We start from the raw sequence: 17,829 nt of genomic DNA, 5'->3' as shown, positions 1-17,829 counted from the left end.
CACGATGGACTAACTGACCTAACCCCATCTTATCGGGAGGAAAGGGGATTGTTAGTAATCTGGACTGATGATCTTATTGCTAGCAATGTACCATGTTAGGTTGACCTCCACACGCAAAAAAACCCCATCTTATCAACCTCCATTGGTGCCTCGCCAGCGTAAACCGTTAGCGCAGGCGGGTGCACCATTCCATTATCATCTATAAAAAAAAACCCATCTTATCAACCTCCATTGGTGCCTCGCCAGCGTATACCGTTGGCGCAGGCGGGTGCACCATTCCATTATCATCCATAAAAAAAAACCCATCTTATCAACCTCCATTGGTGCCTCGCTAGCGTATACCGTTAGCGCAGGCGGGTGCACCATTCCATTATCATCCATAAAAAAAAACCCATCTTATCAACCTCCATTGGTGCCTCGCTAGCGTATACCGTTAGCGCAGGCGGGTGCACCATTCCATTATCATCTATAAAAAAAACCCCATCTTATCAACCTCCATTGGTGCCTCGCCAGCGTAAACCGTTAGCGCAGGCGGGTGCACCATTCCATTATCATCTATAAAAAAAACCCCATCTTATCAACCTCCATTGGTGCCTCGCCAGCGTATACCGTTAGCGCAGGCCGGTGCACCATTCCATTATCATCTATAAAAAAAATAAACCCCATCTTATCATCCTCCACTGGTGCCTCGCCAGCGTAAACCGTTAGCGCAGGCGGGTGTACCATACCATTATTATCAATTAAAAAAAATCCTTTCATCCCAACCGATAGGCGTCACAGAACGTTTGATCCGCGGTGCTCATGTAAATTTGACGGTTACGACTTACCATCAGGCGGGCCAACAGCTTGTTTACTGTTACAATTACATAAAAAATCTCTGATAGTTACATTGACAGATCCCGCAATTGCTATGTCATTGTAATTGGCGAAGTACTCCGGGCGTTCTCACTCGCTAATGGCTCAGTAGTTAAAACGGTACAGCCGCTACTGGGCGGGGCGGGGTTTGAAAGACAGCGAACATAGTGCGAATAGTCTCGACTCCGTTGGATGCAATTAGATAGCACAATTCGCAAAATGTAAGTCGAAATTGACTTAAATCATTAATCTATACATATAAATAAAGTTGGTGTGTCTGTTTGTAATATTGAAATAACCGTTTTTTACTGCATGCATATGAACTTAATATCATTTTTTACATTTTTTGACTGTCTGTCTATTTTTTCCAGCTAGTCTCTGAACTAGTTTCTGAAATGGCTGGACCGATTTTGACGGGATTTTTTTTTTTGACATATAAACCAGTCCAACATACAAATGAGAAGAACTGGCAAGAAGCTAAACAGTTTTTTTAATAATTTGTTTTTTTTTTATTACTCTTTTATTTTCCATACACCAGTCCGTGCCCTTTTTTGCGATTTGTTTTAGGTAATCAATAGTTTTAAATAATAAAACAACATCCAATGATGATTCTAATAAATGAAGAACCCAAATAATGGGATGAAATCAGATTAATGCCAGCTGCAGTCATTTGGAGTCTGCGTGCGATCGATATGGTTTCAAATACGTAATCTAATGGACAAATCAAATTCAAAATATATTTATTCATGTAGATCTATTACAGGCTCTTATGATATGTCAAATCTACGGTCAGTTCGGAGTGATTTCGAGATGAGAACTGACAACAAACTTAGCTCGTATTCTTTTAAAATATTCAAATAAGCTTGAAAAGAATACGTCTGGACAAATTTCTTTAATTTTTCAATTCAAAAATCATAATCAAAATATCTTTATTTACATATGTAGATCTATTACAGACTCTTATGATATGTCAAATCTACCGTCAGTTCGGAGTGATTTCGAGATGAGAAGAACTGACAAGAAACTCAGCTCATATTCTTTTCAAATAAGCTTGAAAAGAATACGTCTGGACAAATTTCTCTAATTTATCAATTCAAAAATCATAATCAAAATATCTTTATTTATGTAGACATATTACAGACTCTTATGATATGTCAAATCTACCGTCAGTTCAGAATGCTTTCAAGCTGAAAAGAACTGACAAGAAACTCAGCTCGTATTCTTTTCAAATATGGTTGTACATGTTTACAATAATACATATTCATTTTTAAATTCAAATTTGGGAGAAACGAGTGACCACCAGCATATGCTATTGCAATTTTGGCAAAAGCAAATAGTGACATGAGTGTTCGTAACACGAACTTTATACTTTTACTGATTTTACTGATTGGATCTATATACCGAACTGGACGGTAAGGAAAAAAATTATAATATAAAAACTTGACGTTCATAAGCGGCTAAAATGTCCTACATGAATAAATAATTTTTGAATTTTGATATAAGTACAACAAGTAATATGAGTACTTACGATAAAACAATGTAATTGTGACTTACTTAATTATTTTAAGTATTGTACATAAGTATAGACTGAATAATAGTTACACCACAGATAATATAACATTACATATTTACACGATACCTGCGTAATATACAATGCAGTCACTTACTGTAATAAGTCTATATGTATATACATAGTATAAAACAAAGTTGCTGTCGCTGTCTGTCCATCCCTATGTATGTATGCTTAAATCTTTAAAACTACGCAACGGATTTTGAAGTGACTCAAGAGAAAGGTTTATATATATAATACATGTACACCTATGCAAAGCCGGGGCGAGTATCTAGTTACTTATAAATATACCCTACTTTAATTTTGTTTTTCGTTCAATGCATTTCACATGTTTGTTTACTAACATAATATGAATGTAATCCTATTTAAATAAATAAGTAAATAAATTTCTCTTCTTTCTTTTAGAAGATAGTTCTTAAAATTGTATAATAACTGCATATTATCTTTAGGAGGGCAATAGCTACTATGGGTATAGACCCACCCACCCATAAGACTTAAGAAAGGACTTAACTAAGTTTCTACAAACTTAGTTAAGTCCTATTTGCATCTGTTTAGTTTAGAATAAACTTATTATCTTTCTAAAAACCATCTTTCCATAATTACCTTGACCATCGTAATATAAACACAGTCCCTTCATTCACAATATCGTTGAAACTCATTTTTGGAACGTTTTAAAAGAAAACACGAGAAAGAATTCTCGTAAATCATGATTCACGTAATATTTTACATAACTATACAGTTTTATACATAATATATTATAATATTATAAATTTATGCTTCTATCAATAAATACATAATATTTGAATTTAGACTGAGACAGCTTTGCGCGGGAAGACGCGTACCTACTGTAGCTCATAATTATGGCGGGTAATATTTTGTTTTTAAATTATTATTAAACCAAATTTATATACTAAACAAAGGATAACTTTGTAAACAACTAATTAATGTTTGACATAAAATAATATAATACTTTAGTTTGCTAATATTAATCAGAAGGCATACCTTTAACACCCAGAAGGATGCTTTGTTTCTGGGTTCTTTTTATTCTTTAACGGAAAGGCAAAGGAAACTATTCTCATACAGCCACGTCTGCATGATTTTGATATTCTTAATTTGTTTAATTTATATATGTCTTGAATTGTTGAGACAATGTAGCCGTACAGTGCAAAAAATGTTATTGAGTTCTTTAATAGTTCCTGAATAAAGTGAGGACACGTGCTCACTATGGTATGCCCCAAGCAGTCAGAGAGTCGAGTCAATCAGATTTCGCCGTATCGAAAAAATCCGTACCAGATCAATTTTATGATTAATCTTTTTTTTAGAAGATAATTTATGTCTAGATATATTATACCACAGGTGACTTGTTTATTTTGTTTACAATATCTCATAATTTACAATATCTCAAGCTATTAGATTTATCTATTGTCGTCTGCCACAATATTTAGACATTAAATCGTTCGGTATACAAAAATATATAATAAAATTCTTAATAGAAAATACAATGTAAATAATGGCCAGTACATCGACAACATTCTCTAAATTGTATTTATTAACAAATCCAGGGCAGCTGACTAGTAAATAATTGTATTCTAACTGGTTATTAATACAATCTCTTATATTCTCCAAGTTACGTGTACACACGTGATGTAATTCGCTGCTTAGCTCTGTAATTAAGTTATATTAACTCACCTTCATTACGTACGGACAGAAGCCGTTACTTGGAAAATGGATGCGGATGTAAGGAAAAACATGGACTATACTTATTTGGATAAGATTAAACAAAAATATAATCATACTTGATTCACTGCTTATGGTTTATTACATCCTTATATAATATATGCATTCTTCATTGCGCTTAAATATATCGTCGATTAAATAAAAAAATAACATTTTTCAAAATTAGAAGCTAGTATTGCCATCTTTTATATAAGTCAATTAATTTAACCACGCCGTCTTAATCATTATCTAAATACTTTTAAAATGATATATAATAATTCTGCGTGAATTTAAAACTATAAAGGGAAAAATAATTCAAATAAATTTAAAAACTTTAAATGCTTGTTTAGAAGACAACTTAAAAATGTACATTTTGAATACTGCCATTTTATTAACGAAACGACGTCATGTTAATTACAAAAGAGGACTTATCTGTAAAAGAGATCTCTTCCAGTCAACCCAATAGAGCGTGGCATAGAAAGTAATGTGCGTGAAATTGTGCAATAAATAATTTAATAAGAATAATAAAATGAACATAAAAATATAATGTCCAAAATATAAACACCAATACTGTACACGCCCAAAATAGAAATAAGGTTGGCAACATTGAACGAGTGTTGTCTCTGCGTGTATCAAATGTCGTGGGTGGTACTTTTAAAAAAAAACCCATATACGAACAATAAACGACATGAACTTTAAAAATTATAATTCTTTTATCTAATCAGCTAGTGGTCGCACTGGTCTAATACAATATACATAAAGATACAATATATATATTTACATATCGTATATATAGTAATATTATAAAAGCTAAAGTAACTGTGTTTTACCTGCTATCTTTTGACCTTGTTTACTGAGACGAACTTCTCAGCATTCTACCGATCATGCGGGAGCTGGGTATATTACTATGTCAGGTTGACCTCCACGCGGTTCGCCCTGGAAACCATCATGTTATATTCCTCACGAATTCGCCACAATGAGTTGACTGACCTACTCATTTTATGGAGCTATACTTCATATTTAGTGGAGGATCCACTGGTGCCCCGCCAGCGTATACCGTTAGTGCAGGAGGGTGCACCATCATACCCTGAAAAATAAATTCCAATAATTTCCAGGGACTTGCGACCCGGGTGTAGGTTTAAGGGGCACCTTGCCGACGTACATTAACACTCGCCTTCACCGCTCGTGTTTCTCTCCCTACCCAGACAAATCTAATAAAAGTCTGCTAGAGCAACTTTAGATACACGTAGACGTAGACACGTAGTATATACCTTACAGTATTTTTACAAAGCCTAGGATCTTTTAGAAGATTGTAGAGAGATTTCACAGGTATACCTCCCATTCCCACTTCGACCGCATATAAGTTAACCATATATTCATTTTGTTTTTTAATTATTTTAAAATCTAATTAATTTTGATGAATTAGATAAAAAAAAAATATTAGAATAGAATTTTAACACGAATAACTTTAAGGTAAATAAGATATGTATCTCTGTACTGCAGTTCGTGTTCATGGCTAACGCGACTTTGTAGAAAGGAGAAGTAAATGCATTATTTACCATTCGATTTATAATCTACTAGCTTTTGCCCGTGGTTTTTCTCGCGTTAAATTATCAAAATCTTCATCATAGTAGCTCCAATTTTTAATTTCAGTTCAATCAGTCGAAAATCTAAAAATATTTATACAAACTTTCATGCCCTTAGAGGTGGATTTTATCAAAATCCATTCTTAGGGGCCACGTCATAGTAGCTTTATGCAAGCAAAGTCTCAGCCTGATCGGTTTAAAATTGACAAAGTTTCGTACAAACTTTCATCCCCTTGGGGGTAGAATTAATCAAAATCCTTTCCTACCGGATGCCTACGTCATAACATCTACCTGCATGCCAAATTTCAGCCCGATCCGTCCATTGGTTTGGCAGTGCGTTGATAGATCACTACGTCAGTCACCTTTGACTTATATATATTTAGATTTAGAAGATATAACAGTATTATAAATTCAAATATTTGCTGTTTATTTTTTACCTTTTCACAATTAATTTTTCTAACGCATTAAAATACTATCTTAAAATTTAATAAATTATATAAATTTATTCAATTTTAAGATAGTATTTTAATTAAAACAAATCATAGACGTTACTGCTAACTGATTAAGCTTACTAAGCTTTAGTAAGCTTAGAAACAATACATAGATAGATCACTATGTCATTCACTTTTGAGTTATATATATTTAGACTAACTGTATTTTTAAAGTGTACTTAACCCGAAATTTAAACATACTGTTCGAAAAAACGTTCAACTGAATCTAGACAGCACTATGTAATATCCCAGGGTATTATTGCATTATCAAAGGTTATAATCATGTTAATATGATATCAAAACTTGCCCATTAATGTTTATAGTCAATTAACGCATATTCGCAAGGAATTTATATGGTTTTGCTTATTAACTTCGTTTGATATCAGCGCCTGGTGAGTACACCTGTTTTTTAAAATAATGCTATAGGGTTGGCCGATGTTCATCGATATTTAACTGAAGAATCGATATCGAGTCTTTTATATCATCGATATTTCAATATTGTGTATACGATTATATCGATAAAAAAATAGTATGCTCGATATTCAACGATATTTAACTGAAGAATCGATATCGAGTCTTCTATAATATTGGTATATGAAAGTTTACACGATACACGATGCTTTAAAAAATTGTAAATACGATGATATTGAGAAATAAACTAAACATTCTATAGGATTACGATATACGATGAGCTAAATAAATGTCATGATTGATATCCAGATACGATCCGATATTTGTTAAACTAAAAAAAGGTCATTCGAGACGCAAAATGATATGAAATCTGATAAGCCAAGAGGAAAAACATCAATGATTCCTGTCATTAGTGTTTCTCATTCCATAATTTATCATCTCTTTCTATCTCTCTCACTGCCTAGCTTCTTTCCATTTCATTTGAGATCGGCTCTGGTACTAATTTCGACGAAGACCCCAGCTACTGGCAGTACCTCGCGGCAGGACTAATTTATTAATGAAATCACTACTGACGCATGCACTGACCACTCTCTATCAAGTAGCAGAGAGAACGGATTTGTTTGTATGTAGTGTGTGAATTCACAAGGACCGCATTGTATGTTATATGTTATGTTACCAAACCGGTGTTGTAATATTGGATGCACTGTTGTATTGGGCATATGCCTGTGATGATATAAAAGTGTGTATATAAATAAATAAATAAATTCTTCGCGAGGCACATCTGTCCTGAGTCGTCGAGTACTTAAATTTTCTTTAACGCTATTGAGAACAGAATTCCTTATCTATCGTCTATCGATACTTATAGATCTGTATATCGATGTTTTTCTAATATCGAACATCCCTAGAACGCAATGTAACATCAATAAATAGTTAAATGACGTCGATAAACTCAATGTAACGAGACTCCAACTGTAACTGGGCAACATGCCTACACTATTACATTTTAATGGAAAAATTCCATATAGAGTTGCTATCGCTGTTGCTATTTCGACAGAATTGAGATTACAGTCAGAGTCAACGAATACTGGTGCCAATTTGATAGATTCCTATGCAGCTATTTGATATAATGTTTCGCCAGTTAAAAAAAAATCAATTTCTTTTGAAAGCCTTATATACAAAAACTATGTACCATTTTTCACGAAAGTTCCGCCGACGGATGAGTATGAAATTTCACACACTTATAGTTTATATAGAGGAGTACAGAATGCTAATATTATTGCAAAATTATCCACAAAAACACATTAAATTAATAAAAATACTTTTTGTTTATTGTTAAAGTCTGTGGTCAAATTGAAATTGAGAGTTGTAGTCGTCAATAGAAACTTATTAATGTTAAAACTTATAATTTAAATTAATTATAGTCGAATTTCTACCACTAATCATTTTAGATAGGTATTGGCTTTTAGTATATATCATAAAAAACATAATCTGCAAGTGGAAGATATACTAAAAAACATAGACTTATTGAGAGAATTTATCAACGTAATCAAAATAATTATAATTTGTTTCTAATCTCAGAACCAGCTGAACAAATTTGCATGCAGATTGCACTAATATTGAGTGGTTACTTTCACTTAAAATTAATGTTTGTTTTATTTCACTCTATTAACAAATAACAAAATTATACAAATACAAAGTCGCGTATCCAGTTAGTTTTTAATTACTAAAACTTTATAAACGTTTTTAATTGATAATTAAATAAAATTAGATATAATTACTAAATATCGCTGCTACGCATTTATTTATCCTGCACACCACTTCTGCTTTATAAGACTCGTAGCATACGCTCGGTCAATTCAGCCTGACAAAGCTTCATAATTTGAATATAATAGAATATATACATTCAAGATGGCCGCCAAAATTGCGTAGAAAATGGCTGCCAATTTATATGCAAACGCGGGTTTCATATAGGGATGCATCTGTCGGCATTTAAGGAAATAATTGCAATGGACAATGCATCGTTTATTTTATGCATTTATGCATGCAAGTAATAGCATGGTTATGTTGTATGCAAATCTGATTGGACATATTTTTGTACAGTCGCATTCAATTTTATATCTATTGCAGTATACTTCTATAACTATTTGCAATTTATTTTATTTATTACACTTTATTGTACAAGAAAGTCAATATAATAATAATTGAATTATACATACAGAATAAGAAGTTACAATAGGCGGTCTTATGGCGCAAGCAAACTTTGCGACGCACGACTATATTGTGGAATCACCTTCCAGCAATGGTATTTCCATACCGATACGATATTAAAGAAACCTTAGTGGCCCTCAGACTAAAGTCGTATCCGTCAGGCAGGAGTTGGCCTTCAGCCGCTCCATAAGTCCTTCCGCGGGTTTGGAGTGCCATCTGCGCTCGCCCCCTATCGTCCGGTGAAGCTGTAAAGGTTCCAGCTGCGGCCAACAGCATTAGAGTAGTCCGAAAAAAAAAACGATATTCAAACCTTAAAGAAAAGAGCTTGTTCCTTGTTAAAAGGCCGGCAACGCAGTTGCAATTCCTCTGCTGTTGCGAGTGTTGCCGATTCGTGACATTTTTTACAGTAGGGAACTGTAAAATATGTTTACACTTTTTGTACTATTTTTAAATATATTTTTTACTTTAATCCGTAATATTAATTATTCTGTATCTGATAAATTGTATAATATAAAAACAATGTATAGAAATTAACTCCCTTTTTTAACATTCTTAATAAATATATAAGTACTATATGCTGAATAATTTAATGAAAAATTATAATTTATTGTTACAGGTAATTATTAAGGGAGACTACTTACTTAAGGTAAATTTGTTAAAATAAGTACCCCAAAAGTAAACGACAAACTGGTAGCAGGAAATAGAATAAGTCATCACAGCTATTAGAAAAGTAAATCATGACTCTGTGGTTTTTTTTCGGACTACTCTAATGCTGTTGGCCGAGGCTGGCCTTTACAGCTTCACCGGACGATAGGGGGCGAGTGCAGATGGTACTCCAAATTCGCGGAAGGACTTATGGAGCGGCTGAAGGCTAACTCCCGCCTAACGTATAAGACTTTAGCCTGAGGGCACCGTTAGGAGTTCGAATTGGATGGAAATTGGATCTCTGTTATCTGAATAAATAAAAAAAAATGAAAAAATGAAAATGAAACTGTAGGTATTTAAAAAAAACAAAAAAAAAGTTTCTCATGGACTGGATTTTTGATTCACTGGAATTTTGGAATATAAGCCTCTTATCACAGTGTTATCGAACGTCTCTGAAACGGCTTAACCGATTTTTATGAAATTTTTAGGTAAGTCCGAAAATAGATCATCAATTTTTTTAAACACATAGATTATAAGAGTAATTTATGGAGACATGTTTGTCTGTTACTCTTTCACGTAAAAACTACTGAAGGGATTTTGGTGAAACTTTACAGTACCATACATCAAAATGACACATAAGCTATATTTTATATTGAAATTTTACGCGGGTAAAACCACGGGCACGGCTAGTATATAAATATACATGAATACGGCAGTAATCGCATAAAACAACTTACAGTAAAGATATTTTTCCTGACCGTATGTACGTGTAGCAGAAATATTCGAGGAATCGTGGTCCGGATGTTCGACTGTCGTGTACCGTTACCGTCCGATGTGAATGTGCAATGTTGTCACTCTACCAGTATACTCAAATCTATCTATACTAACTGTTAGGAATAAAACTTGCGTTCAGTCTTTTTAGCATTTATTTTGTTATTAGAATATGTCAAATTATAAACAGCAATAAATGTATATAAAATGTATAGTATCGGCAACACTATCAAGACCTACCACTGGGAAAGACCTATCAAGACCTACATCTGAACATTGACACAAAAGGAAAGAGACAAACTGGAGGTCTTTAAAATGTGGTGCTGGAGAAGGATGGAAAGAATTAGCTGGAAAGATAAAATAAGGAATGAAGAAGTATTTGCTGAAGAAGACAGATCATAGATATTATTGAGAATAGGCGGAAAAAAAATTTGAGGCACTTAATATGATACGACGAACTTATCTATACATATAAATAAATTTGGAGTGTCTATTTGTAATATTGAAATAACAGTTTTTTATAATTTTTGTCTGTCTGTCAGTCTGTCTGTTTGTTTGTTCCGGCTGATCTCTGAAACGGCTGGACCTATTTTGACGGGACTTTTTTTGGCAGGTAGCTGATGTAATAAATAGTAATTTAGGCTACTTTTATTTTAGAAAAATAAAGTTAAATACCACGCGGACGAAGTCGCGGGAACAGCTAGTGAATAATATCATCGAAGGAAAAATAGAAAGAAAAAGAAGAAGGGGAAGCAGCAGAATAGGAAAAAGATTGGAGTCGTATCGTATCAACACCTAAAGAGATTGATGGAAGATCATGAATGAATTATGAATGAATGAATGAATATTTGTAATCATCTCTCTTCATTATATAACGGTGTTACATGTACAAGAAATTATAAATATAAATTTGTTATCAAATTACTATCGACTGATCTAAACCACTATTATATATATTATATTACCACTTATTGTTCGTGTAAATCACGAATTTGTAATTAAACTTACGATATCAACTAACCCACGCGCACTTTCTAATGTTGTCGCATTTATTTTCAAACTTTCGCGTTTAGTACATATTAATATATAATAGTTGAATAGTTGAATAGTCTTAAGACGAATAATTTTATGGTAAATAGAGATTTTTACCTCTCTCGACGTTTCGACTAGTTGCACTAGCCGTGGTCACGACCTGACTGAATGAAATTTTGTTCAATTGCTTCTTACAAAAAATTAGGGGTGGAATTTATCAAAATCCTTTCTTAGCGGATGCCTACGTCATAGTAGCTTTATGCATGCAATGTCTCAGCCCGATCGGTTTAAAATTGACAAAGTTTCATACAAACTTTCATCCCCTATTTTATGCCCTTGGAGGTAGAATTAATCAAAATCCTTTCTTAGCGGATGCCTTCGTTATAACATCTACCTGCATGCCAAATTTTTTACCTCTCTCGACGTTTCGACTAGGTTGCACTAGCCGTGGTCACAAGCTGACTGAATGAAATTTTGTACAATTGCTTCTTACAAAAATGATCCCCTTAGGGGTGGAATTTATCAAAATCCTTTCTTAGCGGATGCCTACGTCATAGTAGCTTTATGCATGCAATGTCTCAGCCCGATCGGTTTAAAATTGACAAAGTTTCATACAAACTTTCATCCCCTATTTTATCCTCTTGGAGGTAGAATTAATCAAAATCCTTTCTTAGCCTACGTCATAACATCTACCTGCATGCCAAATTTCAGCCCGATCCGTCCAGTGGTTTGGGCTGTGCGTTGATAGATCACTATGTCAGTCACCTTTGAGTTATATATATTTGTGATGTGTTTTATGTTATTCTTATATAATAAAAATCGTGAAACTGTGATAAGGCAAAAACTGTCCATGTGTTTGTTTGTGTACGTTTCCTTCACAAAAAAATGGATGAAATGATTATGACGAAATATTCACAAAATCTTTTATTAAATATGGATCGATCGGAGATGCCAAAAATATCCCATATAAAGGAGGCAATAATTATATATATTTGTCGACCTGAGTAGTCTAGCGGCCTAGATCGCATATACCACCTTATTTACGATGTTTGCGGGTTCGATTCTTCGCACGGTACAAACATTTATATACATGAGTATAATTATTTGCATTGGTCTTAATATTTTCTTATATTAGGCATTTATTTATATATAAAAATGTATTTATATCAGTTGTTGTAGTGGCCACAACATAAGTTCTGCTTAACTTGGAATTAGATGGTAGTTATATATATATATATATATATATACATGTATCCTTACTAATATTTTAAATCCTAAAGTAACTCTGTCTGTCTTTCTGTCTGTCTGTCTCGCTGAACCGATTCAAATGAAATTTAGTATACAGATATTCTAGAGTCTAGACCCTGAGAAAGGACATAGGCTACTTATTAAGGTGAAAAAGGGTTGTAAGGGGTTGAAAGTGAAGAAACCAGTATCATCATTTTAAAAGCCAGAAGCTTTTTTAGGCTATTGACTAAATGTAAATAAATATGATATTCAAACTTTGTATAAATTTTATCCTTAAGGGGGTAAAATCAAATAGGGGATAAAATGGAAATTACTAATTCGTCGTCTATTCCACTCGGACGAAGTCGCGGGCACAGCTAGTATATATATAAATACTGCATCAGCAACTTATCCGATATAAAAGCTACAAGGTATAGCTAAACTCCCTCCCCTCCGATCGATCCCCCGTCCAATTCAAACGGGGATCGAAATTACGACGGCCTGAGCCGAGGTTCGAACCCCTAGTGGTGCCCTCAGACTAAAGTCGTATCCGTCGGGCAGGAGTTGGCCTTCAGCCGCTCCATAAGTCCTTCCGCGGGTTTGGAGTGCCATCTGCACTCGCCCCATAACGTCCGGTGAAGCTGTAAAGGCCAGCTACGGCCAACAGCATTAGAGTAGTCCGAAAAAAAAAAAAAACTAAACTCCCCCTCGTGTACGTTAAGGAGTCATTACTAAAAGAACTATTAATTAAAATATTGTAATGCGTCGATACACTGAAATAGCAATCAAAATGGATCCGCAGTTAATTGACGATAAAAACACGCTCCGTCCGCGTATCTCAGTAACACAATCTCCGGGGGTAATGGAATGGATGGATGTATTAAGGATGTATGGCCACATCGCTTGTTTAGATCTGCCAGATAATAATAGGAATGAAAAAAATCAATTACCTAAATATATAATGACGACCTCGGTGGTCTAGCGGTCAAGCACACCGCTTTACGGCCGATGGTCGCGGGTTCGATTCCTCGCACGGCAGAAACATTTGTATTCATGAGTATGATTGTTTGTATCGGTCTGGGTGTTTTCTATGTATAATATGTACGTATTTACAAAAAAAAAATATCTATGTATATGTATCAGTTATCTAGTACCCATAACACAAGCTCTAGATAGCTTAACTTGGGTATAGATGGCTCTGTGTGAATTGTCCTGAGATTATTATTATTATTATTATTATTATTCTTTATTTTTTCTCAGCTATTGCTGGTTTTCTCCACACTTACGGGCCGAAACCAAGCCAGTGCAGAGTGTGTGTATGTGTGTGTGCGCGTGTATGTATTTGTGAGTGTGTGTGTACTTATTGTCTGCCTGGTGTGACTGGTGTTATATCATTTTCATCGATTTCGAGAAATTTTCGGACTGTACGACAAGTATTTAAGATGGCAGCTTTTTGAAGGGTGATGTAAAGTGTTTTTTGTATATCTAATTGTTTCAGGCTATGATGTAGGTATTTGGGTATGATACCTGTAGATGAGAGGACTATGGGTATTATATAAACTTTATTATTATTATTATTATATATGACTCAAAGGTGACTGACATACTGATCTATCAACGCACAGCCCAAACCACTGGACGGATCGGGCTGAAATTTGGCATGCAGGTAGATGTTATGACCTAGGCATCCACTAAGAAAGAATTTTGATTAATTCTATCCCCAAGGGGATAAATTAATGCGAGCGAATCCGCGGGCAAAAGCTCGTTTAAAAATAAACTATTTAAACAATTACTAAATAAATAAATTACTTATATTATTAACCAGGTCTTAACACGAATAATTTTATAACACATAAAGGTATTTACCTCTTTCGACGTTTCGACTAGGTTGCACTAGCTGAGGTCACGAGCTGACTCACTAGTGCAACCTAGACGAAACGTATAAAGTGGTAATTAAAAATAACTACTAAATAAACATCATTATTATACAAAGGATTATTTAAATGATTATCCACTTATATTGTAGCTACCTACCCCGGCTTCGCACGGGTATACATGTACTATACATATAAACCTTCCTCTTGAATCACTCTATCTTTTAAAAAACAGCTTCAAAATCCGTTGCGTAGTTTTAAAGAATTAAGCCTACATAGGGACGGACAGATAGCGACTTTGTTTTATGCTATGTAATGATAATAAATTTAATTTATATTTAGATACAGTATCGTACTATAATTGTCATTATCATAATGTAATTTAAAATAATATAATTTTAATGAATAATGTTGCCATTTAAACATATTATTCTAATTTACAAGTCGGATAGGGTACGCTGAACATGTTCACTTAAATAAATTGAATTGAATTGAATTAGATTTTTCTCAAACAGTTTTGGGCCAAGAGTTTTCCTAATTGGATATATATTTTAAATATATTTAGACACAATATTTGTTTTCTTTTAATTATTTTTATTTGGCTACAAGCTTATACACAAAATGTCTTATAGATGAGTATCTTGTATTCGAACATATAATTAAGTAAATAAAAAAAACATACCAGATTGATTGTTGTTGGCAGTGTTAAGTGGTCGTCCTCAGTAACATCAGAAAGCTTTTAGATATAATTTCGGAATCAGAAACTAATTCCTCCACACCCACTCCAGCCACAGTGGTCTAGTGGTTAAGCACACCGCTATGGTCGTAGCTTCGACATTAATATTCATGAATATTATTGTTTTCTTTAATTTCATTGTATAATATGTAATGTGTACAAACATGTATAAAAAGCGGGGCGATGCCATACTGGCTCTACAATCTAACCTTTAGGTAGAAACAGTAAGCGTTGTACAGCATTCATTGTAAAAAACTTTAACAATATTATTATATTACATAAATAATTAAAAAATATCTATATACACGTTACGAAATCATGAAACATTGAAAACGCTGTATAGGCAGCGGCCTCAATACGGCGCATCGTACCATGCGCCGAAACGTGCCGTCGAGTCAGCAAAACTGAAATGTTGAAATCGACCAAAGAACGCTATCGGAGTTGAATCACTCTTGGTTCTAACATCGACCAATTGGCATCTATAATAGTTAATAAGTTAAATTGTAATTTTTATATTTCAATTAAATTTAATATATAATATTTTTTGGTTTTTTTTGCGCCCTTCGGCTGTAGACTTTTTATCTGGCGCAGTCGGTAGGATCGCTGTAAAGTAGAGTCAGTGAATCAAGCATCTGGCGGCGGCGATTCTGAACCTAAGAAGCTACAGACGAGGGGGTATCCAGACATCGATACTGCAGAGACAACTAAAGAATGCTCATGTAAGTACCACTAGAATCGATCTAGAGTTGCTTTCCTATCTATATTCCTGTGTCATTTTTTTTTAGATCCTGTGTAATTTAATTTTCCAAGATTTTCCAATCGAGGCAATCGAGGACCCGTAGAAATAAAGATATAGATTTAAATAGGAATTTAAATTTTAACGATAGTGACACTAGCAGTGAAAAATCTTTTTCATCAAGCAGTAATTTTATTATAGGAGATAAATTTAATTTAATTATGGCAGATTTAGACAACATATGGAAGGCCCTTCGAATGGTGCCTGAATTCGATGGTAATCCGAATATTTTAACACGTTTCATTGGCTTGTGTGACCATTTAGTGAACGAGTATGTCAATTCATCACCTGATAATGGCTTATTAAATGCTGCACTACTGAACGGCATCCTGAATAAAGTTACTGGGCCCGCCGCACGTTTAATAAACTCTAACGGCATACCGGAGAACTGGCAGGGTATCCGTAACGCACTTATAAATAATTTTTCAGATCAGAGAGACGAGACCTCTCTCTATAACGACCTCGCTTTATTAACTCAGGGCTCAAGCACTCCTCAGGAATTTTACGAAAAATGCTTAAATTTGTATAGTACCATCATAACATATGTAACATTACATGAAACTATTGCCACCACTATACATTCTAAGCGCGAACTCTATAAAAAACTTACATTACAAGCATATCTACGCGGGCTTAAGGATCCCTTGGGATCGCGTATAAGGTGCATGAGGCCTGAAACTATCGAAAAAGCTTTAGAATTTGTTCATGAAGAGATGAACACACTCTACTTGCAAAATCGCAATGAAAGTATGCCTGAAAAGAGGACTAATCCTCTATTTATGCATAATTATAATAATAAATTTAATAATATACCACCACAGCAAGGTCCATCTAAACCATTTACATTTAATATGCCCGGACCATCACGTTCGCAACCCATGCATATGGTTCAACCATCACGTCCTCCCGTGATGTGGAAACCCAACTACAATCAACAATCGCAATTTAGAGGTCCAACTAGAACTCAACAGATATTTAGCGCAGTCCCTCCTAATTATAATCCACGTAGTAATGTATTTGCACTACCCCAACGACCATATAATTCGAATAATACGCCACGCCCTATGAGCGGTGTCAGTCACTACCCAACAAAACCGATGTTGACTGGACATGATTGGAGGAAACATGGAAATCCACCACCTACTAATTACCTTAAAGGACGCGAATTAAATTTAACTGAATGCTACGAACCCCAATACTATTACGACACATATAATAACGTTGACAGTGACTATTACTATCCCGACTATTATACAGAAAACGACGAACAGACTTATCCATCCCCGTATGTAGAGGAAACTCGTGACGAATTTACTGAAAACGAAAATTACGAAGTTACTGAAAATGAAAATGAATATTCAGAAATCAGGAAAACTAAAATAGAGATAAACTTACAGACACAGCGACAATTACCGTATATTCAGATATTAAATCCGCCCCTTAAATTACTCATTGATACCGGTGCCAATCAGTCTTTCATAAGCCCCAAGGCAGTAGAAAAGTTCTTTCAGCATATACCATGTAATTATGATCCTTTTGAGGTAACAAACATTCATGCAACCACGAAAAATTATTATTCCTTAACTTTACCGTGCTTTCAAGAATTTAAAGAGAATGAAGATATTACTCTATTTATCTATAAATTTCATGATTATTTTGACGGCCTTATTGGTTATGACTTATTAGAAAAATTAGAATCTAGCATTAATCTAAAGGATAAGGTTTTAGTTACACGGAATTCGAAAATACCTCTGTTAATGTACGATTCTCGTAATTTAAATTTATATGAGGATATAATCCCCGCAAATACATCTAAATTAGTTCGTATCCCAGTTAATTTTCATGATGGTGATGCATTAATAAATGATCAGACTATCTCACACTGTCAAATTAAAAGTTGTGTAACTACAG

At 34.2% G+C, this 17,829-nt stretch overlaps 1 protein-coding gene across 3 annotated transcripts in view; it reads left to right on the top strand.

Annotated features, from left to right (window-relative positions):
- LOC131852541 (uncharacterized) overlaps positions 1-17,829 on the top strand; it is a 194,509-nt gene that overhangs the window by 75,788 nt on the left and 100,892 nt on the right. The window contains exon 2 of one of the 3 annotated variants that reach the window (XM_059203221.1): positions 9,454-9,483. The exons of the other annotated variants lie outside the window; for them this stretch is intronic. The gene's annotated coding sequence lies outside the window, so the exon portion shown is untranslated. The remainder of the gene's footprint in view (positions 1-9,453; positions 9,484-17,829) is intronic. 3 annotated transcript variants of the gene reach the window in all.

The sequence above is a fragment of the Achroia grisella genome, unplaced genomic scaffold (genome assembly GCF_030625045.1).
Source record: "Achroia grisella isolate CSIRO2021 unplaced genomic scaffold, CSIRO_AGI_Agris_v1 utg853, whole genome shotgun sequence".
NCBI lineage: Eukaryota > Metazoa > Arthropoda > Insecta > Lepidoptera > Pyralidae > Achroia > Achroia grisella.
This window is presented reverse-complemented; position numbering and strand designations above follow the sequence as displayed.